Source organism: Staurois parvus, unplaced genomic scaffold (genome assembly GCF_062004578.1).
Source record: "Staurois parvus isolate SC_StPar_1 unplaced genomic scaffold, SC_StPar_1.0 ptg000691l, whole genome shotgun sequence".
Lineage (NCBI taxonomy): Eukaryota > Metazoa > Chordata > Amphibia > Anura > Ranidae > Staurois > Staurois parvus.
In genome coordinates this window covers 892,501-905,000 of record NW_028318487.1, presented here as the reverse complement: position 1 = coordinate 905,000, position 12,500 = coordinate 892,501, and the positions used below count along the sequence as shown (strand labels likewise).

The following is a 12,500-nucleotide window of genomic DNA, read 5'->3' as shown; positions in this document are numbered from 1 at the left end:
TCATTGACTTGATACTATACTCTGAGTAAAAAGTCTTCCTTGAATTTTTTGGAGCAGGATTCATGAAGATCAGAGAGTTGTGAGAGCTTTGCCAGGCCATGCTGTTAAATGTGACACTTGTGCTTGGGCCAAGAATAAATGGAGTGAGAATTTCACAAGTAAGGGCCAGTGGAATTGAAGAGCAACAAAGACACCGACCACGAAGGGACTTGAACCCTCAATCTTCTGATCCGAAGTCAGACGCCTTATCCATTAGGCCACGCGGTCTGCCGCAGCTCTTGCTCAACTTTGTGGCATGCGGACTAGGCCACCGGTTAAGGTTGACCTCTGACCTTTTCCAATACTCGCTTTGCTCCAGTGGATTTGCTAGACAAGATGTGAAAATTTTGACTTGGTGCCAAGGTCATGCTTTAGGAAGGTCATTTGCAAGAGGTCCTAGGTGCACAGGGTTAATACAGCCCCTTCATGTTGCTAAGTGATTCCTAGAGCCCCACGTGTAGAGGACATTTCAAGAGGAAGGACAGGGAAGTCGGTGTCTCTTGTCAGGATGGCCGAGTGGTCTAAGGCGCCAGACTCAAGAGTTCCCTCTTCACATTGCGTGTGTGTTCTGGTCTCCAAATGGAGGCGTGGGTTCAAATCCCACTTCTGACAATCGCATTTACTTTCCTCTACAACCACCGCAACCGCTCAGCTTTTCGGGGCTACCACAGAAACAACACTGCTCAAAACAAGGAAAGGAACACTTTTAAAGCACGTCACATCTCAATGGACAAACGTGGCATGCTGGATATCTGGACTTACATGCTGGAGATCATCTTCTCTGCCTCTGCCAGTGCTCATCCTGTTCCTCCTTGCACAAAGAAGCAGATACCGGTCCTGCTGATGGCTTAAGGACCTTCCACGGCCCTGTCCAGCTCTCCTAGATTAACTGCCTGTCTCCCGGAATCTCCTCCACGCTCGTGAGACTATGCTGGGAGACATAGCAACCCTGCTGGCAATGGCATGTATTGATGTGCCATGCTGGAGGAGTTAGACTGCCTGTGCAACCTCTGTAGGGTCCAGGGATCGCCTCATGCTACCAGTAGTGACACGGACGCTAGCCAAATGCAAAACTAGTGAAAAACGCTCTGAAAAATAAAAAGATGAGCAGGGAAAAAACTGTATGTCAGTGGCCTCCGCCTGTAAAACCATTTCTCTTTTGGGGGTCATCTCATTGTTGCCCGTCCAGTGCACCTGTTGTTGATTTCATTAACACCAAAGCAGCTGAAAGTGATTAACAAAGCCCTGTGCTACTTAACTGACCAGATCAATAGCCCTGGAGTTTCATTGACTTGATACTATACTCTGAGTAAAAAGTCTTCCTTGAATTTTTTGGAGCAGGGTTCATGAAGATCAGAGAGTTGTGAGAGCTTTGCCAGGCCATGCTGTTAAATGTGACACTTGTGCTTGGGCCAAGAATAAATGGAGTGAGAATTTCACAAGTAAGGGCCAGTGGAATTGAAGAGCAACAAAGACACCGACCACGAAGGGACTTGAACCCTCAATCTTCTGATCCGAAGTCAGACGCCTTATCCATTAGGCCAAGCGGTCTGCCGCAGCTCTTGCTCAACTTTGTGGCATGCGGACTAGGCCACCGGTTAAGGTTGACCTCTGACCTTTTCCAATACTCGCTTTGCTCCAGTGGATTTGCTAGACAAGATGTGAAAATTTTGACTTGGTGCCAAGGTCATGCTTTAGGAAGGTCATTTGCAAGAGGTCCTAGGTGCACAGGGTTAATACAGCCCCTTAATGTTGCTACGTGATTCCTAGAGCCCCACGTGTAGAGGACATTTCAAGAGGAAGGACAGGGAAGTCAGTGTCTCTTGTCAGGATGGCCGAGTGGTCTAAGGCGCCAGACTCAAGAGTTCCCTCTTCACATTGCGTGTGTGTTCTGGTCTCCAAATGGAGGCGTGGGTTCAAATCCCACTTCTGACAATCACATTTACTTTCCTCTACAACCACCGCAACTGCTCAGCTTTTCGGGGCTACCACAGAAACAACACTGCTCAAAACAAGGAAAGGAACACTTTTAAAGCACGTCACATCTCAATGGACAAACGTGGCATGCTGGATATCTGGACTTACATGCTGGAGATCATCTTCTCTGCCTCTGCCAGTGCTCATCCTGTTCCTCCTTGCACAAAGAAGCAGATACCGCTCCTGCTGATGGCTTAAGGACCTTCCACGGCCCTGTCCAGCTCTCCTAGATTAACTGCCTGTCTCCCGGAATCTCCTCCACGCTCGTGAGACTATTCTGGGAGACATAGCAACCCTGCTGGCAATGGCATGTATTGATGTGCCATGCTGGAGGAGTTAGACTGCCTGTGCAACCTCTGTAGGGTCCAGGGATCGCCTCATGCTACCAGTAGTGACACGGACGCTAGCCAAATGCAAAACTAGTGAAAAACGCTCTGAAAAATAAAAAGATGAGCAGAGAAAAAACTGTATGTCAGTGGCCTCCGTCTGTAAAACCATTTCTCTTTTGGGGGTCATCTCATTGTTGCCCGTCCAGTGCACCTGTTGTTGATTTCATTAACACCAAAGCAGCTGAAAGTGATTAACAAAGCCCTGTGCTACTTAACTGACCAGATCAATAGCCCTGGAGTTTCATTGACTTGATACTATACTCTGAGTAAAAAGTCTTCCTTGAATTTTTTGGAGCAGGGTTCATGAAGATCAGAGAGTTGTGAGAGCTTTGCCAGGCCATGCTGTTAAATGTGACACTTGTGCTTGGGCCAAGAATAAATGGAGTGAGAATTTCACAAGTAAGGGCCAGTGGAATTGAAGAGCAACAAAGACACCGACCGCGAAGGGACTTGAACCCTCAATCTTCTGATCCAAAGTCAGACGCCTTATCCATTAGGCCACGCGGTCTGCCGCAGCTCTTGCTCAACTTTGTGGCATGCGGACTAGGCCACCGGTTAAGGTTGACCTCTGACCTTTTCCAATACTCGCTTTGCTCCAGTGGATTTGCTAGACAAGATGTGAAAAGTTTGACTTGGTGCCAAGGTCATGCTTTAGGAAGGTCATTTGCAAGAGGTCCTAGGTGCACAGGGTTAATACAGCCCCTTCATGTTGCTAAGTGATTCCTAGAGCCCCACGTGTAGAGGACATTTCAAGAGGAAGGACAGGGAAGTTGGTGTCTCTTGTCAGGATGGCCGAGTGGTCTAAGGCGCCAGACTCAAGAGATCTCTCTTCACATTGCGTGTGTGTTCTGGTCTCCAAATGGAGGTGTGGGTTCAAATCCCACTTCTGACAATCGCATTTACTTTCCTCTACAACCACCGCAACCGCTCAGCTTTTCGGGGCTACCACAGAAACAACACTGCTCAAAACAAGGAAAGGAACACTTTTAAAGCACGTCACATCTCAATGGACAAACGTGGCATGCTGGAGATCATCTTCTCTGCCTCTGCCAGTGCTCATCCTGTTCCTCCTTGCACAAAGAAGCAGATACCGGTCCTGCTGATGGCTTAAGGACCTTCCACGGCCCTGTCCAGCTCTCCTAGATTAACTGCCTGTCTCCCGGAATCTCCTCCACGCTCGTGAGACTATGCTGGGAGACATAGCAACCCTGCTGGCAATGGCATGTATTGATGTGCCATGCTGGAGGAGTTAGACTGCCTGTGCAACCTCTGTAGGGTCCAGGGATCGCCTCATGCTACCAGTAGTGACACGGACGCTAGCCAAATGCAAAACTAGTGAAAAACGCTCTGAAAAATAAAAAGATGAGCAGGGAAAAAACTGTATGTCAGTGGCCTCCGCCTGTAAAACCATTTCTCTTTTGGGGGTCATCTCATTGTTGCCCGTCCAGTGCACCTGTTGTTGATTTCATTAACACCAAAGCAGCTGAAAGTGATTAACAAAGCCCTGTGCTACTTAACTGACCAGATCAATAGCCCTGGAGTTTCATTGACTTGATACTATACTCTGAGTAAAAAGTCTTCCTTGAATTTTTTGGAGCAGGGTTCATGAAGATCAGAGAGTTGTGAAAGCTTTGCCAGGCCATGCTGTTAAATGTGACACTTGTGCTTGGGCCAAGAATAAATGGAGTGAGAATTTCACAAGTAAGGGCCAGTGGAATTGAAGAGCAACAAAGACACCGACCACGAAGGGACTTGAACCCTCAATCTTCTGATCCGAAGTCAGACGCCTTATCCATTAGGCCACGCGGTCTGCCGCAGCTCTTGCTCAACTTTGTGGCATGCGGACTAGGCCACCGGTTAAGGTTGACCTCTGACCTTTTCCAATACTCGCTTTGCTCCAGTGGATTTGCTAGACAAGATGTGAAAAGTTTGACTTGGTGCCAAGGTCATGCTTTAGGAAGGTCATTTGCAAGAGGTCCTAGGTGCACAGGGTTAATACAGCCCCTTCATGTTGCTAAGTGATTCCTAGAGCCCCACGTGTAGAGGACATTTCAAGAGGAAGGACAGGGAAGTCGGTGTCTCTTGTCAGGATGGCCGAGTGGTCTAAGGCGCCAGACTCAAGAGATCTCTCTTCACATTGCGTGTGTATTCTGGTCTCCAAATGGAGGCGTGGGTTCAAATCCCACTTCTGACAATCACATTTACTTTCCTCTACAACCACTGCAACTGCTCAGCTTTTCGGGGCTACCACAGAAACAACACTGCTCAAAACAAGGAAAGGAACACTTTTAAAGCACGTCACATCTCAATGGACAAACGTGGCATGCTGGATATCTGGACTTACATGCTGGAGATCATCTTCTCTGCCTCTGCCAGTGCTCATCCTGTTCCTCCTTGCACAAAGAAGCAGATACCGGTCCTGCTGATGGCTTAAGGACCTTCCACGGCCCTGTCCAGCTCTCCTAGATTAACTGCCTGTCTCCCGGAATCTCCTCCACGCTCGTGAGACTATGCTGGGAGACATAGCAACCCTGCTGGCAATGGCATGTATTGATGTGCCATGCTGGAGGAGTTAGACTGCCTGTGCAACCTCTGTAGGGTCCAGGGATCGCCTCATGCTACCAGTAGTGACACGGACGCTAGCCAAATGCAAAACTAGTGAAAAACGCTCTGAAAAATAAAAAGATGAGCAGGGAAAAAACTGTATGTCAGTGGCCTCCGCCTGTAAAACCATTTCTCTTTTGGGGGTCATCTCATTGTTGCCCGTCCAGTGCACCTGTTGTTGATTTCATTAACACCAAAGCAGCTGAAAGTGATTAACAAAGCCCTGTGCTACTTAACTGACCAGATCAATAGCCCTGGAGTTTCATTGACTTGATACTATACTCTGAGTAAAAAGTCTTCCTTGAATTTTTTGGAGCAGGGTTCATGAAGATCAGAGAGTTGTGAGAGCTTTGCCAGGCCATGCTGTTAAATGTGACACTTGTGCTTGGGCCAAGAATAAATGGAGTGGGAATTTCACAAGTAAGGGCCAGTGGAATTGAAGAGCAACAAAGACACCGACCACGAAGGGACTTGAACCCTCAATCTTCTGATCCGAAGTCAGACGCCTTATCCATTAGGCCACGCGGTCTGCCGCAGCTCTTGCTCAACTTTGTGGCATGCGGACTAGGCCACCGGTTAAGGTTGACCTCTGACCTTTTCCAATACTCGCTTTGCTCCAGTGGATTTGCTAGACAAGATGTGAAAATTTTGACTTGGTGCCAAGGTCATGCTTTAGGAAGGTCATTTGCAAGAGGTCCTAGGTGCACAGGGTTAATACAGCCCTTCATGTTGCTAAGTGATTCCTAGAGCCCCACGTGTAGAGGACATTTCAAGAGGAAGGACAGGTAAGTTGGTGTCTCTTGTCAGGATGGCCGAGTGGTCTAAGGCGCCAGACTCAAGAGTTCCCTCTTCACATTGTGTGTGTGTTCTGGTCTCCAAATGGAGGCATGGGTTCAAATCCCACTTCTGACAATCGCATTTACTTTCCTCTACAACCACCGCAACCGCTCAGCTTTTCGGGGCTACCACAGAAACAACACTGCTCAAAACAAGGAAAGGAACACTTTTAAAGCACGTCACATCTCAATGGACAAACGTGGCATGCTGGATATCTGGACTTACATGCTGGAGATCATCTTCTCTGCCTCTGCCAGTGCTCATCCTGTTCCTCCTTGCACAAAGAAGCAGATACCGCTCCTGCTGATGGCTTAAGGACCTTCCACGGCCCTCTCCAGCTCTCCTAGATTAACTGCCTTTCTCCCGGAATCTCCTCCACGCTCGTGAGACTATGCTGGGAGACATAGCAACCCTGCTGGCAATGGCATGTATTGATGTGCCATGCTGGAGGAGTTAGACTGCCTGTGCAACCTCTGTAGGGTCCAGGGATCGCCTCATGCTACCAGTAGTGACACGGACGCTAGCCAAATGCAAAACTAGTGAAAAACGCTCTGAAAAATAAAAAGATGAGCAGGGAAAAAACTGTATGTCAGTGGCCTCCGCCTGTAAAACCATTTCTCTTTTGGGGGTCATCTCATTGTTGCCCGTCCAGTGCACCTGTTGTTGATTTCATTAACACCAAAGCAGCTGAAAGTGATTAACAAAGCCCTGTGCTACTTAACTGACCAGATCAATAGCCCTGGAGTTTCATTGACTTGATACTATACTCTGAGTAAAAAGTCTTCCTTGAATTTTTTGGAGCAGGGTTCATGAAGATCAGAGAGTTGTGAGAGCTTTGCCAGGCCATGCTGTTAAATGTGACACTTGTGCTTGGGCCAAGAATAAATGGAGTGAGAATTTCACAAGTAAGGGCCAGTGGAATTGAAGAGCAACAAAGACACCGACCACGAAGGGACTTGAACCCTCAATCTTCTGATCCGAAGTCAGACGCCTTATCCATTAGGCCACGCGGTCTGCCGCAGCTCTTGCTCAACTTTGTGGCATGCGGACTAGGCCACCGGTTAAGGTTGACCTCTGACCTTTTCCAATACTCGCTTTGCTCCAGTGGATTTGCTAGACAAGATGTGAAAAGTTTGACTTGGTGCCAAGGTCATGCTTTAGGAAGGTCATTTGCAAGAGGTCCTAGGTGCACAGGGTTAATACAGCCCCTTCATGTTGCTAAGTGATTCCTAGAGCCCCACGTGTAGAGGACATTTCAAGAGGAAGGACAGGGAAGTCGGTGTCTCTTGTCAGGATGGCCGAGTGGTCTAAGGCGCCAGACTCAAGAGTTCTCTCTTCACATTGCGTGTGTATTCTGGTCTCCAAATGGAGGCGTGGGTTCAAATCCCACTTCTGACAATCACATTTACTTTCCTCTACAACCACTGCAACTGCTCAGCTTTTCGGGGCTACCACAGAAACAACACTGCTCAAAACAAGGAAAGGAACACTTTTAAAGCACGTCACATCTCAATGGACAAACGTGGCATGCTGGATATCTGGACTTACATGCTGGAGATCATCTTCTCTGCCTCTGCCAGTGCTCATCCTGTTCCTCCTTGCACAAAGAAGCAGATACCGGTCCTGCTGATGGCTTAAGGACCTTCCACGGCCCTGTCCAGCTCTCCTAGATTAACTGCCTGTCTCCCGGAATCTCCTCCACGCTCGTGAGACTATGCTGGGAGACATAGCAACCCTGCTGGCAATGGCATGTATTGATGTGCCATGCTGGAGGAGTTAGACTGCCTGTGCAACCTCTGTAGGGTCCAGGGATCGCCTCATGCTACCAGTAGTGACACGGACGCTAGCCAAATGCAAAACTAGTGAAAAACGCTCTGAAAAATAAAAAGATGAGCAGGGAAAAAACTGTATGTCAGTGGCCTCCGCCTGTAAAACCATTTCTCTTTTGGGGGTCATCTCATTGTTGCCCGTCCAGTGCACCTGTTGTTGATTTCATTAACACCAAAGCAGCTGAAAGTGATTAACAAAGCCCTGTGCTACTTAACTGACCAGATCAATAGCCCTGGAGTTTCATTGACTTGATACTATACTCTGAGTAAAAAGTCTTCCTTGAATTTTTTGGAGCAGGGTTCATGAAGATCAGAGAGTTGTGAGAGCTTTGCCAGGCCATGCTGTTAAATGTGACACTTGTGCTTGGGCCAAGAATAAATGGAGTGAGAATTTCACAAGTAAGGGCCAGTGGAATTGAAGAGCAACAAAGACACCGACCGCGAAGGGACTTGAACCCTCAATCTTCTGATCCAAAGTCAGACGCCTTATCCATTAGGCCACGCGGTCTGCCGCAGCTCTTGCTCAACTTTGTGGCATGCGGACTAGGCCACCGGTTAAGGTTGACCTCTGACCTTTTCCAATACTCGCTTTGCTCCAGTGGATTTGCTAGACAAGATGTGAAAAGTTTGACTTGGTGCCAAGGTCATGCTTTAGGAAGGTCATTTGCAAGAGGTCCTAGGTGCACAGGGTTAATACAGCCCCTTCATGTTGCTAAGTGATTCCTAGAGCCCCACGTGTAGAGGACATTTCAAGAGGAAGGACAGGGAAGTTGGTGTCTCTTGTCAGGATGGCCGAGTGGTCTAAGGCGCCAGACTCAAGAGATCTCTCTTCACATTGCGTGTGTGTTCTGGTCTCCAAATGGAGGTGTGGGTTCAAATCCCACTTCTGACAATCGCATTTACTTTCCTCTACAACCACCGCAACCGCTCAGCTTTTCGGGGCTACCACAGAAACAACACTGCTCAAAACAAGGAAAGGAACACTTTTAAAGCACGTCACATCTCAATGGACAAACGTGGCATGCTGGAGATCATCTTCTCTGCCTCTGCCAGTGCTCATCCTGTTCCTCCTTGCACAAAGAAGCAGATACCGGTCCTGCTGATGGCTTAAGGACCTTCCACGGCCCTGTCCAGCTCTCCTAGATTAACTGCCTGTCTCCCGGAATCTCCTCCACGCTCGTGAGACTATGCTGGGAGACATAGCAACCCTGCTGGCAATGGCATGTATTGATGTGCCATGCTGGAGGAGTTAGACTGCCTGTGCAACCTCTGTAGGGTCCAGGGATCGCCTCATGCTACCAGTAGTGACACGGACGCTAGCCAAATGCAAAACTAGTGAAAAACGCTCTGAAAAATAAAAAGATGAGCAGGGAAAAAACTGTATGTCAGTGGCCTCCGCCTGTAAAACCATTTCTCTTTTGGGGGTCATCTCATTGTTGCCCGTCCAGTGCACCTGTTGTTGATTTCATTAACACCAAAGCAGCTGAAAGTGATTAACAAAGCCCTGTGCTACTTAACTGACCAGATCAATAGCCCTGGAGTTTCATTGACTTGATACTATACTCTGAGTAAAAAGTCTTCCTTGAATTTTTTGGAGCAGGGTTCATGAAGATCAGAGAGTTGTGAAAGCTTTGCCAGGCCATGCTGTTAAATGTGACACTTGTGCTTGGGCCAAGAATAAATGGAGTGAGAATTTCACAAGTAAGGGCCAGTGGAATTGAAGAGCAACAAAGACACCGACCACGAAGGGACTTGAACCCTCAATCTTCTGATCCGAAGTCAGACGCCTTATCCATTAGGCCACGCGGTCTGCCGCAGCTCTTGCTCAACTTTGTGGCATGCGGACTAGGCCACCGGTTAAGGTTGACCTCTGACCTTTTCCAATACTCGCTTTGCTCCAGTGGATTTGCTAGACAAGATGTGAAAAGTTTGACTTGGTGCCAAGGTCATGCTTTAGGAAGGTCATTTGCAAGAGGTCCTAGGTGCACAGGGTTAATACAGCCCCTTCATGTTGCTAAGTGATTCCTAGAGCCCCACGTGTAGAGGACATTTCAAGAGGAAGGACAGGGAAGTCGGTGTCTCTTGTCAGGATGGCCGAGTGGTCTAAGGCGCCAGACTCAAGAGATCTCTCTTCACATTGCGTGTGTATTCTGGTCTCCAAATGGAGGCGTGGGTTCAAATCCCACTTCTGACAATCACATTTACTTTCCTCTACAACCACTGCAACTGCTCAGCTTTTCGGGGCTACCACAGAAACAACACTGCTCAAAACAAGGAAAGGAACACTTTTAAAGCACGTCACATCTCAATGGACAAACGTGGCATGCTGGATATCTGGACTTACATGCTGGAGATCATCTTCTCTGCCTCTGCCAGTGCTCATCCTGTTCCTCCTTGCACAAAGAAGCAGATACCGGTCCTGCTGATGGCTTAAGGACCTTCCACGGCCCTGTCCAGCTCTCCTAGATTAACTGCCTGTCTCCCGGAATCTCCTCCACGCTCGTGAGACTATGCTGGGAGACATAGCAACCCTGCTGGCAATGGCATGTATTGATGTGCCATGCTGGAGGAGTTAGACTGCCTGTGCAACCTCTGTAGGGTCCAGGGATCGCCTCATGCTACCAGTAGTGACACGGACGCTAGCCAAATGCAAAACTAGTGAAAAACGCTCTGAAAAATAAAAAGATGAGCAGGGAAAAAACTGTATGTCAGTGGCCTCCGCCTGTAAAACCATTTCTCTTTTGGGGGTCATCTCATTGTTGCCCGTCCAGTGCACCTGTTGTTGATTTCATTAACACCAAAGCAGCTGAAAGTGATTAACAAAGCCCTGTGCTACTTAACTGACCAGATCAATAGCCCTGGAGTTTCATTGACTTGATACTATACTCTGAGTAAAAAGTCTTCCTTGAATTTTTTGGAGCAGGGTTCATGAAGATCAGAGAGTTGTGAGAGCTTTGCCAGGCCATGCTGTTAAATGTGACACTTGTGCTTGGGCCAAGAATAAATGGAGTGGGAATTTCACAAGTAAGGGCCAGTGGAATTGAAGAGCAACAAAGACACCGACCACGAAGGGACTTGAACCCTCAATCTTCTGATCCGAAGTCAGACGCCTTATCCATTAGGCCACGCGGTCTGCCGCAGCTCTTGCTCAACTTTGTGGCATGCGGACTAGGCCACCGGTTAAGGTTGACCTCTGACCTTTTCCAATACTCGCTTTGCTCCAGTGGATTTGCTAGACAAGATGTGAAAATTTTGACTTGGTGCCAAGGTCATGCTTTAGGAAGGTCATTTGCAAGAGGTCCTAGGTGCACAGGGTTAATACAGCCCTTCATGTTGCTAAGTGATTCCTAGAGCCCCACGTGTAGAGGACATTTCAAGAGGAAGGACAGGGAAGTTGGTGTCTCTTGTCAGGATGGCCGAGTGGTCTAAGGCGCCAGACTCAAGAGTTCCCTCTTCACATTGTGTGTGTGTTCTGGTCTCCAAATGGAGGCATGGGTTCAAATCCCACTTCTGACAATCGCATTTACTTTCCTCTACAACCACCGCAACCGCTCAGCTTTTCGGGGCTACCACAGAAACAACACTGCTCAAAACAAGGAAAGGAACACTTTTAAAGCACGTCACATCTCAATGGACAAACGTGGCATGCTGGATATCTGGACTTACATGCTGGAGATCATCTTCTCTGCCTCTGCCAGTGCTCATCCTGTTCCTCCTTGCACAAAGAAGCAGATACCGCTCCTGCTGATGGCTTAAGGACCTTCCACGGCCCTGTCCAGCTCTCCTAGATTAACTGCCTTTCTCCCGGAATCTCCTCCACGCTCGTGAGACTATGCTGGGAGACATAGCAACCCTGCTGGCAATGGCATGTATTGATGTGCCATGCTGGAGGAGTTAGACTGCCTGTGCAACCTCTGTAGGGTCCAGGGATCGCCTCATGCTACCAGTAGTGACACGGACGCTAGCCAAATGCAAAACTAGTGAAAAACGCTCTGAAAAATAAAAAGATGAGCAGGGAAAAAACTGTATGTCAGTGGCCTCCGCCTGTAAAACCATTTCTCTTTTGGGGGTCATCTCATTGTTGCCCGTCCAGTGCACCTGTTGTTGATTTCATTAACACCAAAGCAGCTGAAAGTGATTAACAAAGCCCTGTGCTACTTAACTGACCAGATCAATAGCCCTGGAGTTTCATTGACTTGATACTATACTCTGAGTAAAAAGTCTTCCTTGAATTTTTTGGAGCAGGGTTCATGAAGATCAGAGAGTTGTGAGAGCTTTGCCAGGCCATGCTGTTAAATGTGACACTTGTGCTTGGGCCAAGAATAAATGGAGTGAGAATTTCACAAGTAAGGGCCAGTGGAATTGAAGAGCAACAAAGACACCGACCACGAAGGGACTTGAACCCTCAATCTTCTGATCCGAAGTCAGACGCCTTATCCATTAGGCCACGCGGTCTGCCGCAGCTCTTGCTCAACTTTGTGGCATGCGGATTAGGCCACCGGTTAAGGTTGACCTCTGACCTTTTCCAATACTCGCTTTGCTCCAGTGGATTTGCTAGACAAGATGTGAAAAGTTTGACTTGGTGCCAAGGTCATGCTTTAGGAAGGTCATTTGCAAGAGGTCCTAGGTGCACAGGGTTAATACAGCCCCTTCATGTTGCTAAGTGATTCCTAGAGCCCCACGTGTAGAGGACATTTCAAGAGGAAGGACAGGGAAGTCGGTGTCTCTTGTCAGGATGGCCGAGTGGTCTAAGGCGCCAGACTCAAGAGTTCTCTCTTCACATTGCGTGTGTATTCTGGTCTCCAAATGGAGGCGTGGGTTCAAA

General features: G+C 48.2%; 19 non-coding genes across 19 annotated transcripts in view; 10 read left to right on the top strand and 9 right to left on the bottom strand.

Annotated features, from left to right (window-relative positions):
* Positions 1–194: 194 nt before the first annotated feature.
* TRNAR-UCG (transfer RNA arginine (anticodon UCG)) lies at positions 195–267 on the bottom strand. Its single transcript has one exon. It is a non-coding gene; the product is annotated as a tRNA-Arg (tRNA).
* A 274-nt stretch (positions 268–541) lies between these two features.
* Positions 542–651, top strand: TRNAL-CAA (transfer RNA leucine (anticodon CAA)). The gene is made up of 2 exons: positions 542–579; positions 606–651. It is a non-coding gene; the product is annotated as a tRNA-Leu (tRNA).
* Positions 652–1,864: 1,213 nt separating this feature from the next.
* TRNAL-CAA (transfer RNA leucine (anticodon CAA)) lies at positions 1,865–1,974 on the top strand. The gene is made up of 2 exons: positions 1,865–1,902; positions 1,929–1,974. It is a non-coding gene; the product is annotated as a tRNA-Leu (tRNA).
* An 866-nt stretch (positions 1,975–2,840) lies between these two features.
* TRNAQ-UUG (transfer RNA glutamine (anticodon UUG)) lies at positions 2,841–2,913 on the bottom strand. The gene has a single exon. It is a non-coding gene; the product is annotated as a tRNA-Gln (tRNA).
* Positions 2,914–3,187: 274 nt separating this feature from the next.
* TRNAL-CAA (transfer RNA leucine (anticodon CAA)) lies at positions 3,188–3,297 on the top strand. Its single transcript has 2 exons — positions 3,188–3,225; positions 3,252–3,297. It is a non-coding gene; the product is annotated as a tRNA-Leu (tRNA).
* An 845-nt stretch (positions 3,298–4,142) lies between these two features.
* TRNAR-UCG (transfer RNA arginine (anticodon UCG)) lies at positions 4,143–4,215 on the bottom strand. The gene has a single exon. It is a non-coding gene; the product is annotated as a tRNA-Arg (tRNA).
* Positions 4,216–4,489: 274 nt separating this feature from the next.
* TRNAL-CAA (transfer RNA leucine (anticodon CAA)) lies at positions 4,490–4,599 on the top strand. The gene is made up of 2 exons: positions 4,490–4,527; positions 4,554–4,599. It is a non-coding gene; the product is annotated as a tRNA-Leu (tRNA).
* An 866-nt stretch (positions 4,600–5,465) lies between these two features.
* On the bottom strand, positions 5,466–5,538 carry TRNAR-UCG (transfer RNA arginine (anticodon UCG)). Its single transcript has one exon. It is a non-coding gene; the product is annotated as a tRNA-Arg (tRNA).
* A 273-nt stretch (positions 5,539–5,811) lies between these two features.
* Positions 5,812–5,921, top strand: TRNAL-CAA (transfer RNA leucine (anticodon CAA)). Its single transcript has 2 exons — positions 5,812–5,849; positions 5,876–5,921. It is a non-coding gene; the product is annotated as a tRNA-Leu (tRNA).
* Positions 5,922–6,787: 866 nt separating this feature from the next.
* On the bottom strand, positions 6,788–6,860 carry TRNAR-UCG (transfer RNA arginine (anticodon UCG)). The gene has a single exon. It is a non-coding gene; the product is annotated as a tRNA-Arg (tRNA).
* A 274-nt stretch (positions 6,861–7,134) lies between these two features.
* Positions 7,135–7,244, top strand: TRNAL-CAA (transfer RNA leucine (anticodon CAA)). The gene is made up of 2 exons: positions 7,135–7,172; positions 7,199–7,244. It is a non-coding gene; the product is annotated as a tRNA-Leu (tRNA).
* An 866-nt stretch (positions 7,245–8,110) lies between these two features.
* Positions 8,111–8,183, bottom strand: TRNAQ-UUG (transfer RNA glutamine (anticodon UUG)). The gene has a single exon. It is a non-coding gene; the product is annotated as a tRNA-Gln (tRNA).
* Positions 8,184–8,457: 274 nt separating this feature from the next.
* TRNAL-CAA (transfer RNA leucine (anticodon CAA)) lies at positions 8,458–8,567 on the top strand. Its single transcript has 2 exons — positions 8,458–8,495; positions 8,522–8,567. It is a non-coding gene; the product is annotated as a tRNA-Leu (tRNA).
* Positions 8,568–9,412: 845 nt separating this feature from the next.
* TRNAR-UCG (transfer RNA arginine (anticodon UCG)) lies at positions 9,413–9,485 on the bottom strand. Its single transcript has one exon. It is a non-coding gene; the product is annotated as a tRNA-Arg (tRNA).
* Positions 9,486–9,759: 274 nt separating this feature from the next.
* TRNAL-CAA (transfer RNA leucine (anticodon CAA)) lies at positions 9,760–9,869 on the top strand. The gene is made up of 2 exons: positions 9,760–9,797; positions 9,824–9,869. It is a non-coding gene; the product is annotated as a tRNA-Leu (tRNA).
* An 866-nt stretch (positions 9,870–10,735) lies between these two features.
* On the bottom strand, positions 10,736–10,808 carry TRNAR-UCG (transfer RNA arginine (anticodon UCG)). Its single transcript has one exon. It is a non-coding gene; the product is annotated as a tRNA-Arg (tRNA).
* Positions 10,809–11,081: 273 nt separating this feature from the next.
* On the top strand, positions 11,082–11,191 carry TRNAL-CAA (transfer RNA leucine (anticodon CAA)). Its single transcript has 2 exons — positions 11,082–11,119; positions 11,146–11,191. It is a non-coding gene; the product is annotated as a tRNA-Leu (tRNA).
* An 866-nt stretch (positions 11,192–12,057) lies between these two features.
* Positions 12,058–12,130, bottom strand: TRNAR-UCG (transfer RNA arginine (anticodon UCG)). The gene has a single exon. It is a non-coding gene; the product is annotated as a tRNA-Arg (tRNA).
* A 274-nt stretch (positions 12,131–12,404) lies between these two features.
* Positions 12,405–12,500, top strand: part of TRNAL-CAA (transfer RNA leucine (anticodon CAA)) — a 110-nt gene continuing 14 nt past the window's right edge. The window contains exons 1-2 of the tRNA in view: positions 12,405–12,442; positions 12,469–12,500. The exon at positions 12,469–12,500 is cut by the window's right edge and continues 14 nt beyond it. This is a non-coding gene — a tRNA (tRNA-Leu). The remainder of the gene's footprint in view (positions 12,443–12,468) is intronic.